This window comes from Sinocyclocheilus grahami, unplaced genomic scaffold (genome assembly GCF_001515645.1).
Source record: "Sinocyclocheilus grahami isolate Dianchi unplaced genomic scaffold, SAMN03320097.WGS_v1.1 scaffold269.1, whole genome shotgun sequence".
NCBI classification, from domain to species: domain Eukaryota; kingdom Metazoa; phylum Chordata; class Actinopteri; order Cypriniformes; family Cyprinidae; genus Sinocyclocheilus; species Sinocyclocheilus grahami.
This window is the reverse complement of record NW_015505448.1, coordinates 1,019,365-1,030,621: the sequence shown is the minus strand read 5'-3', so window position 1 is coordinate 1,030,621 and position 11,257 is coordinate 1,019,365.

The following is an 11,257-nucleotide window of genomic DNA, read 5'->3' as shown; positions in this document are numbered from 1 at the left end:
TGTATGTATGATGTGCGAGTTTCCAAACAAATGTTTAAAACTAAACTAAATCACATTCGATTCACTCTGGTTTCCAAAGCCAGACAGGATCAATATCCTTAAATAAAATCAAATCTATGAGAAAGCAAATCAGTGCATTACTGTCTCCTGTTGCCCCAGACTAACCTGCTCTGTGGTAAGGTCGTATTTGACCGACAGTCACTTTGACTAATTGCAGAGCTGCATTTTTGGACGGCTCATCCAATCAGCAGGGGAGCCTGAACAGTGAGGGTGGGCTATTGTTCAGCTCATTTGTTTTGTTGACTGGTTGCCATGGTGTCATTTCTCCTCTCATAAAGCTGCACTCAATCTGTTTCTGCAGTGAGTGGTGAGAGAGAAACAATTATATAAAAAAGAGCATACATCCTCTCTGCTCTCTATAAAAAGTTATAATTTATATATTTAATGAAATTATAAAATTGACAATATATATATATATATATATAGTACTGTTTTTTTTTTTTTTTTTGCACTTCATGTTTCAACAAAGATTGTGCTCTCACTTTATACTCTCTACCACAAAGACTGAGCAAAGTATATGGGTCTAAGTGATTACAAGCCAGGGGCTCTGTTTTGGGATACTGGACTGGTTTTATGCTCTGGTTCTAACTGTTGAACTCTCAATTGTGTGTGTCATATTGAATTTGTATGTGCCTGGTAATTATATTTAATACACCTGACTCATGAGTAGGATTGGTCTGTTTGGTCCCTCATTTCGTGTAGCATTTGCACAAAAGACAAAGGTATATGCGTTACACAATTTGGCGCCCGAACGGGGACCTGAAAAAAGATCCGAAACCAGATATTAAGATTAGAATGAATCTGAAATGGTTTTAAACCGGCTAATGATACTTATGAGTCATTATGTAGAATGTGTAGAAGTATCACTGAACTTTATTGTTGGCCAACTGCATTGAGTTATTAAACTACATGTGCAGTATTAGTTTGAAACTGACCCAGAATGGCTGACCTATGTAGTGAGACAGAGGGTGAAAATCCTACAGAATCAGACTATTCCACTGCACCTTTCACAACCAGACGAGAACCAATTCAGGATCTTATCCAATCCCTCAGTCATCTGTATTTAGAGAATGAGGGTGATCTGGTAGAGCATGAAGATAGTTCTCAGTACTTGCCCATTCTATATCATAAACATCTTAAAGACATCTAATAGACGTCTATTTGACATCTAAAAGGAAACGTCCTATAGACGTATTGCAGATGAGAAAACACTCTAAAAAATATGTCTTGCAGATGTAAATGCAGACATCAAATAGACGTCTCCGAGATGTATGTGTGCTATCAGGGATGTCTATGGAAATTCGGGCCTGTTTGGAAATCCATAACGGGAATTTGTTATGCCAACATACAAAACACCTCGCAAGGTACTGGGTTTTAAAAGTTCCAGACTTGTCCAGCCCCCATGTTCCTCTATAAAAAACATGACAAGATGAGATCAAACAGACTTGAAGTTCACACTACTAGTGAATCCCAAATAAAAGTCCAAGAGAAAACAAGGCAGTGCTGTGATGTTATGTGCGGGACCGCAGAAAGTCACCTGTGATGTAGCAATTCTCTTTGAGCATGTCAGCAATGGCAGCCCCGCCCACTCCCTCCATCCAATTATCTTGCAGATTCAGCTTCAGGATGGAGGTATTGGTTACCATGGAAATCGCCAGAGCTTTGGTACCCTAAAGAAGAAAGTTTTCAAAATGTTTATCATTGTTTTGTTACCCTTATAGAATGCAACAGTCTCTGGAAGTAAACACTTTTTCCCTATAGGGGAATTGATTTTGAACAATAACCTTTAAAGACAGACCTACTGTGATCTATAAGGTTGTTAACTGATGGTATGCTTTTGTTGTAGCCATCAGTCCATATTATTTCAACTTATTATTAAATAATTCATGTTTAACCGTGTAATTCTTGGTGAAAATTTACATTACCCATGATTCTGCAATGAAACCTCCACCAGAATCGTACCAGAAAAACTCTTTAGTGCCCATTAAACACTACGAACGACGTAATAAAGTCTCTCAAACTACTTACATTTATGTACTGTATATGTGCATATTTTGCACTAAATATAAAATATATTGTTTCTATAGTCATTCTATCATCAATTGTAAGTCGCGTTGGGTAAAAACTAAATGAATAAATGTAAATGTAGTAATCATCATCTTTAAATCAATAATTTATTTTTTTAAATTTGATTGTCATTCGCAGTGCTTCATGGAATTGTAGTTCTTTCTCTTATTAAAGCTGTTAAGTACAGAGTCTTGTGCCTTTGTCCAATTTCAAATACTTTTTTACTTCAAATTTGGAATTCTTTGATTCACCTTATAAAACGGATATCTCCGGTCCTTGATTCTGATTGGCTGAGCCACGTTCCAAGCTGTTGTAAATTACTCTACAAACATACACCTTTGTTTACATTTGCGAGTTCCTTGCAAACACTTTGTTGCAACCGCAACTGATTCTGAGGAACAACATTGTTTGGTGGACGAATACTGTTTTTATTTATATCATTACACTTTATTTGCTCTGTTTTATTTTGTGAAACCGTACTACGTATATGGAATAACAGTTTTATAAAAGCAATAAGCCCCGTGAAGCCGTGGTTTACAGTGAATTTATAACAGCTATAAATAACTGTTATAAATTTACTGTAAACCACGGCTTCTTGGGGCTTATTGCTTTATCATGGCTTGTTGGTTTAGTTCATGTCTTCTAATTCTTTACCGAAGACTTTTTAAAAATCTCTGTGGTAAAAATGAGTGGGAAAAAATACATCTAAAATCAAGTCCGCTGAAAAGAGAATGGGCACTTTTGCAATTTATTGTATTAATTTATCTCTCTTTTAAAGTCTGACATCAAGTCAAGTCAAGTCAAGTCTGCTTTATTGTCAATTCTTCCACATGTACAGCACATACACACAGAGAATTGAAATTGCGTTACTCTCAGACCCTTGGTGCATACAGATAACACTAACAGTAGAACATAAATACAGATAGATACAGATGCATAAATCAAGGGTACACATACAAACTACAATGTTGTCAGTCAAAACAATCCCTGTTCACACAGATCCGTGAAAACGACGGAAAACACTGAATTATGCATGCCAGGCCAGTAGTTGGCGCTTATACTATGCATCTGTGCACAGACACTAACACTACCTATAGACTGAAGACGTAATACACATGCACGTGATGTATCCGTTTTCACAAATTAGCATTTTCAGAGTTTACATGGAAAAACTGAATGTTTTCTATTGTCCTTTTGCATTATCAGCACTTTCCTGTTGGACACTGTAAAGCTGCTTTGGCACAATCTTGTTTTGTATAAAGCGCTATATAAATAAAGGTGACTTGACTTGACATGGAGACGATAACTGTATCGCTTTCAAAAACTTGCACTATGAAACCTGTTTTCAAATCGCTGTTGTTGTGTACTGTAAATGAACGGCCAAAGAAAACTGTGTTGTGTAAACGCCCCCTAAATCAGTTTCTTTGTTCTTACCTGTGAGCCCAGCCCATAATGCATCATGTTGAGTTCACTCTGGTTCATATTTCGGAGGAAGTAGGAAACTGGAATTACATTTAGCATCTTACACGCCTCTCTGTAGCTGGACTGTCCTGTAGGGTCATATGCTCGTCTTTCATCTAGAACAGATCAAAATACCTCTCAGAATACATTGCGATGTGGTTGCTAGGTTTTTATTTTGTTGAGTGTTTTAGGTAGTTACTTAGCCCAAGTAAGAGTCAAAGTTTGGCAAGAGTCAAAGGGTCCAGACAGCCCTTTCACTCAAAACTTTTTTTTTGTTAATTTACTGTCCATCTGAAGAAGAATAATATATAATAATAATACATTTCATTTATAATGCACTTTTCTCGTACTAAAGTTCTCCTACACAAGAAAGATAAATACAATATAATAGGTACAGTATACAATACTACTACGACTACTACAAATACTACTAATAATACTAATAACACTAATAATAATAAAACTAAGAATAGTACTACTACTGCTACTACTAATAACAATAATAATAATAATAATAATAATAAACAAAAAATTCACAACATAGAACAAAAACATAAAGAATAACTGCTTAGAAAAACAATAAAACATCTCAAGGCATTTGAGGTATCATTGATGTTGTACAAACGGCGCGGGACAAGTTACGCACTAAAATTAAAAAAATAAGGTTAGAGGTTTACTATTATCATTCTGACTTATGAGCAAAAACAATAGTGATACTTTCCTTAGCAAGCACAGTTAATCGATGAATAACCAATGTGCCGTACTCACACGTGCAACCTAACAGCACAAAAGAGATGAACTGGTGTGACTTTGTAAACCAAATACGACAACAATGTATCATTGTTTCTCATTGAGATGCGCAATTATCATGAATGTGGAAAATTCCCAAGTCATTCATTAAGCTATGCGGAGGCACACAGCAGTAATCTAGCAGATGGCTATCTCTAATAAGCTGAATAAACAGCCATCAGAGAGATAGTGAGAGATGGATGGAGCCGTGATTTATGTATATGTAAAGGAGTGTGTAGGTGTTTCGGTATCTGCAGAACAAGCAGGTGAAAAATTAGAGCGAGAGAGAGAGAGAGAGAGAGAGACCTGTCTGAAATTACAAGCATGACTCACGGCCGTTTGCCCGTTTTATTCTCCGTTGAGTGGCAACATCATATTCTGTGCCCCTTAGCTCTTTGACACCCTCTATCAGAACGTGCCTCACCCACGTCCCCCCGTCGGCCCACTCTTTCTCTCTCTGTCCGCTCATATTCACACTTTCACTTTTAATAAGAACTCTCACTGTGAAATCTGTCGAGTTCCAGGTCTGTGTCAAAATCTTCGTCACAGATGACACACTCTTCCTCCTGCTGCTGTCCATCACCTGGATGGATACCTCCACCTTCATCCCCCTCATCTTCTTCATTCGCACAATCTTTATCCTGAAGGCCCATTCTTGTGCTTTGATGCTGGCTGGGCGGTCTAGACACTCTCTGAGCAGAAGGACACAGAGCATCTTCTCAGTAATGAGAATTCATCAGTTTTGCAAAATTTGTTCTCCATCTATCCATCCATCCATCCATCCATCCATCCATCCAACCATCTATCTATCCATCTATCCATCTATCTATCTATCTCTCTGTCTATCAGGCCCATAAACCTTCAAACTTCAAAGGCTTTTTAAGCATCTTTGAAAACTTTCAAACAAAAATGTGTCAAGCCAGCATTCCATGGCTGTTTCGGCAAACTCTGCTTCTCTAGTTAAAAATTACACTTACATGAGTTTCTGTTTCACTTCTGAATGGCACACAACCTTACCATTCACAAGCCATTTTACTTCTGCAATGTGACATATTTCCAAGTGAAACATACTGCGAGGCAAAAAAACATAGTGTAGAACTTGATTTTATTAATCAGGAATGTATTGGATTTTGTAAACTGGTCACATACCAGAATGAAGCCAGATGGTTTGTGGTGAGGGGTTGCAAAGTTACTGTATGTGCCCACTGGTGCTGAGATGAGCGGGCGTTTACAAATCATTCTCTGTTGGAGCTGAGCGACAGGCTCATGCGGGGGATTGACAGTGGAGCGAAGCAAGCAGAGAGAGCATCAAAAAGTTGAGAAAACCAATGAGATGCAAAAGAAGAAGAAGAAGAAGAAGAAACAGGTCGGGAGCCAATCATATTTTAATCATTTGATCAAAATATAATGCTAAAGCAAGAGTTTCTGGTGGATTTTTTTTCTTTTGTCTTAAAAATACAATAAAAATGGCAATATTGAGGAATATTATTACAATTTAAAATAACTGTTAATATTTGGAAATATTTTAAAACGTAATTTTAATCAAATGTAATTACAATAAAATGTAATTTATTCCTGTGATGCAAAGCTGAATTTTCAGCATCGAAACAGGTCGGGAGCCAATCATATTTTAATCATTTGATCAAAATATAATGCTAAAGCAAGAGTTTCTGGTGGATTTTTTTTCTTTGTCTTAAAAATACAATAAAAACGGCAATATTGAGAAATATTATTACAATTTAAAATAACTGTTAATATTTGGAAATATTTTAAAACGTAATTTTAATCAAATGTAATTACAATAAAATGTAATTTATTCCTGTGATGCAAAGCTGAATTTTCAGCATCATTACTCCTTCAGTGTCACATGACCCTTCTGAAATCATTCTAATTTGATGATTTGATGCACAACAGTTCTTATTATCAATATTGAAAACCGTCATGCTGCTTAATATGTTTGTGGAAACCATGAATCATAGTTTTTCCAGATTTTTTGATGAATAGAAAGAACAGCATTTATGTAAAATATAATTTTTTGATCGGTTTAGTACATCCTTGCTAATTAAATATTAATTTTAAAAAAATGTATTGACCGGTAGTGTATTATATTATTCAGATTTATGATATCATTTGAATGGTTTTATGGTGGCTAAACTGTGGCTGGGTTAAAATAATGTCTATTAAATTTACACTGTATGTTTACTTTGAGCATTCAAAAATCATTCATATTTATTGACTGTGTATTGAAAATATTCATAAACTTGAAGATATTCACACTCCCTTCTTTCACACCATTGGACATGTACTATAGAAGGGATTTGGAATGTCAGCAACCAGTGTTCAACCAATCATATGCCAAATATTATCACTTCCACTAAATCCTAAAATCTCGTTGGTTGAAAGAATGTGGAAAGGAACATGTGCTACTTGGCTGAATGACATTGAGCCCACTCACCCTCGTCATTTGTTTTCTTAACACATAAGCATATGAAATGGCATAAAACCTGAGCAGGGACACTCACTTGGCCATCCACACTTCCTCTGCTGTAGAGACTCCTGGGTCTGCTGACCGGCCTGCTTGCGATTCCTCCCAAATCCTCTTCTTTTCCACCTTCATCTCCATCATCTTCACACACTAATGGAAGAATACTTTCTTTTGTCACTTTTTTGCCCACTACCATTGTATGTATGATGTGCGAGTTTCCAAACAAATGTTTAAAACTAAACTAAATCACATTCGATTCACTCTGGTTTCCAAAGCCAGACAGGATCAATATCCTTAAATAAAATCAAATCTATGAGAAAGCAAATCAGTGCATTACTGTCTCCTGTTGCCCCAGACTAACCTGCTCTGTGGTAAGGTCGTATTTGACCGACAGTCACTTTGACTAATTGCAGAGCTGCATTTTTGGACGGCTCATCCAATCAGCAGGGGAGCCTGAACAGTGAGGGTGGGCTATTGTTCAGCTCATTTGTTTTGTTGACTGGTTGCCATGGTGTCATTTCTCCTCTCATAAAGCTGCACTCAATCTGTTTCTGCAGTGAGTGGTGAGAGAGAAACAATTATATAAAAAAGAGCATACATCCTCTCTGCTCTCTATAAAAAGTTATAATTTATATATTTAATGAAATTATAAAATTGACAATATATACAGTATATATATATATAGTACTGTTTTTTTTTTTTTTTTGCACTTCATGTTTCAACAAAGATTGTGCTCTCACTTTATACCCTCTACCACAAAGACTGAGCAAAGTATATGGGTCTAAGTGATTACAAGCCAGGGGCTCTGTTTTGGGATACTGGACTGGTTTTATGCTCTGGTTCTAACTGTTGAACTCTCAATTGTGTGTGTCATATTGAATTTGTATGTGCCTGGTAATTATATTTAATACACCTGACTCATGAGTAGGATTGGTCTCTTTGGTCCCTCATTTCGTGTAGCATTTGCACAAAAGACAAAGGTATATGCGTTACACAATTTGGCGCCTGAACGGGGACCTGAAAAAAGATCCGAAACCAGATATTAAGATTAGAATGAATCTGAAATGGTTTTAAACCGGCTAATGATACTTATGAGTCATTATGTAGAATGTGTAGAAGTATCACTGAACTTTATTGTTGGCCAACTGCATTGAGTTATTAAACTACATGTGCAGTATTAGTTTGAAACTGACCCAGAATGGCTGACCTATGTAGTGAGACAGAGGGTGAAAATCCTACAGAATCAGACTATTCCACTGCACCTTTCACAACCAGACGAGAACCAATTCAGGATCTTATCCAATCCCTCAGTCATCTGTATTTAGAGAATGAGGGTGATCTGGTAGAGCATGAAGATAGTTCTCAGTACTTGCCTTTGCCGCCACCACCACCACCTCCTCAAGAGGAGGATGTAACCACTTCCAGTTTGGAATCAAGAGTGAGGAAGCTAGAACATAGAATTGATGAGTTGGAAAACTCTTTTGGGGTGTTTTCTATGGATGCGCAGCCTGACATGTATAAGCAAAATCATCGGCGAATGGCAGATGCAGGACCTATTAACTCCGCAATGTGACCACCATAAAAGGATACAGCAATTGTAGAGAACTCTGCCCATTGAGCTTAAGTCTGAATGCCAACAGGTAAAAGACATCTTAGAAAAGAGCATTCAGCAAGTAGGACAAGCAATGATGGATTGTATGTCACGAAGGGATGTTCAGCTGAAATCTATAATCCAATCTTCCCACACTGTAACATCTACTCCTCACTTCAGTTCACCTATATCAGCTGATAGTCCAACTTACCCTATACATTTTAAAACACAGATCAAGCTGGAGTTTCCCAGGTTTGGCAGTTTGGAGGGAGAGGACCCTATTTCTTACCTTGAAAAATGTGATGAGTATCTTACAGTTCAACCGTTGTCAGAACGTGAAATACTCCAAGCCACACTTAGGAACTGTAACCCTCGTGTCGCCAGCATACTCCGAGGCACTGTCTCTACGGTTGATGAGTTTGTACGGGTTGGTTCCCTAGTAGAAAGAGATATTGGTGAGGAAAGAGCCTACTGGAGACAGACAAGTAGAGCATCAGGCGAAGTTGACTGGAGCTAATAAAGCTACAAAGGGGCGACAGTTACATCATCACATTGCTGTAATGTCAGGGAATATGGAGAAGCAACTTGACCCATTGTCCTTGCCAATTTCCATTAATAACTATAGATGTCAAGCAGTTTTGGATACTGGTAGCACCTATTCTTTACTTCAGGAGTCTTACTGGAAAAGATTGAAGTCAAGCACTGAAACGTTGCGGTCCAGCAGAGGTCAGACTTTCTCCCTTGTTAATGGTCATGTACAGACAGCCATAGGAAAGGTAATCTGGAATTGTACACTCCATGGACAGAAGTATCCGTTCACAGCCTTTGTGATGAGAGATCAAGATTTGAGTTTACCCATTGTACTTGGCCTGGAGTTTTTGATGGATTCAGAGATCCAGGTTGATTTCAAGGACAAGACCTACATTCTATCGGAGGAAGCGGAAGTAAAACATCCATTCATACCGTATGCATCTTCAGCAGTAATTAGTCTACATCTGCCGTTACCTCTAGTTCAAGTATCTTCCTTCACCTTGGCAACCATTGAAGAACTGGCCAGTCAGGCAGATGTTTCCAAAACCCAGAAAGAGCAGCTCAAAGCACTTCTGCTTGATCGACCAACAGTCTGCACAGACTCCCTGGGCCGAACTGCTGTGATCAGGCACGAGATTAACACCATCGATGAGATTCCAGTTCGTAAACGAGCCTACCCTGTTTCTGTGGCCAGACAGCAATTCATTGATCAGGAAGTGTCCAATATGTTGGAAAAAGGGATAATCAGACCCTCAACTTCTCCATGGGCAGCTCCCATAGTTCTAGTCCCCAAGAAGGATGGTACCATGTGTTTCTGCATCGATTACAGAGCTTTAAATGCCAAGACACCTTTAGATGGATTTCCCATGTCGCAAATTCAAGACATCCTTGAATCAATGTATGGGGCTTCAGTTTTTAGTACATTGGATCTCAAAAGTGGCTATTGGCTGGTACTTATGGATGAGACTAGCATTCCGAAGACTGCTTTTGTAACCAAAAATGCACAATATGAATTTGTTTGTCTACCATTCGGATTGAAAAACTAATGAATACTGTGTTGAGGGACTGTCTCGGAAAGTTCTGTTTTGCCTATCTCGATGATATTGTGATTTTATTCCAAGAACATTTTGAACACCTTAAACAGCTCTTTGATGTGCTAGAAGCAGCTGGCTTGACCCTGAACCTGTCGAAGTGCAACATGCTCCAACAGTAAATCACTTTCTTAGGACATGTTGTGTCTGCCGAAGGAGTGTGTACTGAAACCGCCAAAGTGGAGGCTGTTCAAAACTTTCCTGTTCCAACAACTTTCAAAGAGGTACAACACTTTTTAGGTCTTGTAACGTTTATTATTATTTATTAGCTCTAAAAAGGGGAATATTTATGACGAATTATAACTGGTTACTTGCTGGGTGGTACCATAGGTTTATTCCACACTTTTCCGAAATCGCCGCACCATTGCATTCTCTCAAGAATAAAAATGTGGCTTGGGAGTGGACAATGGAATGCCAGCAGGCATTTGATAAACTGAAGAAAGCTCTTCAAAAAGCACCTGTGTTGGTACCCCCGGAATTCACAAAAAGTTTTAAAGTCCAAACAGATGCCAGTGATGTCGGCCTGGGAGCTGTGTTGACTCAAGATCATGACGGAGCTGAACATGTTATATAGCTTATGCATCGAGACTTCTTAATGGAGCTGAAAGTCCTATTCCACAGCCGAAAAGGAATGTCTGGCGGTGATTTGGGCAGTTGAGAAGTGGAAACAGTATTTGGAAGGGAAACGTTACGAAGCGTTAACGGATCATGCTGCTCTTACATGGGTTTTCAATCATCCCCGCCCAACTTCACGACTGACCAGGTGGGCTTTGAGGCTACAAAGCTTTGACTTCACAGTTAAATATCGAAAGGGACAATGTAATGTGGTACCCGATACACTCTCTAGGGGTATAACTTTACAGGAGATCAAGGGTCCGATTGCTATGTGTCAGGCGACTAACACTGGATCAGACTTACCTGTCAGCTGGGATGAAATTGCAATTGCTCAGAAATAGGATATATTACTTCAGCCTCTATGGGAAGCAGCTAAGTTACCTGTAACAGACCCTACTCGAATTCATTATATCATTCAGAACAATTATTTATTTTGATGTGTGCCTAATAAACATCAAGGGGAGGCTAGGCAAGTAATTATACCATTGACTTTGAGAGAGAAGTTCTTGCAATTTGCCCATTCCAATCCCTTGGGTGGACATCTGGGGCGGATGAAAACTCTGAGAC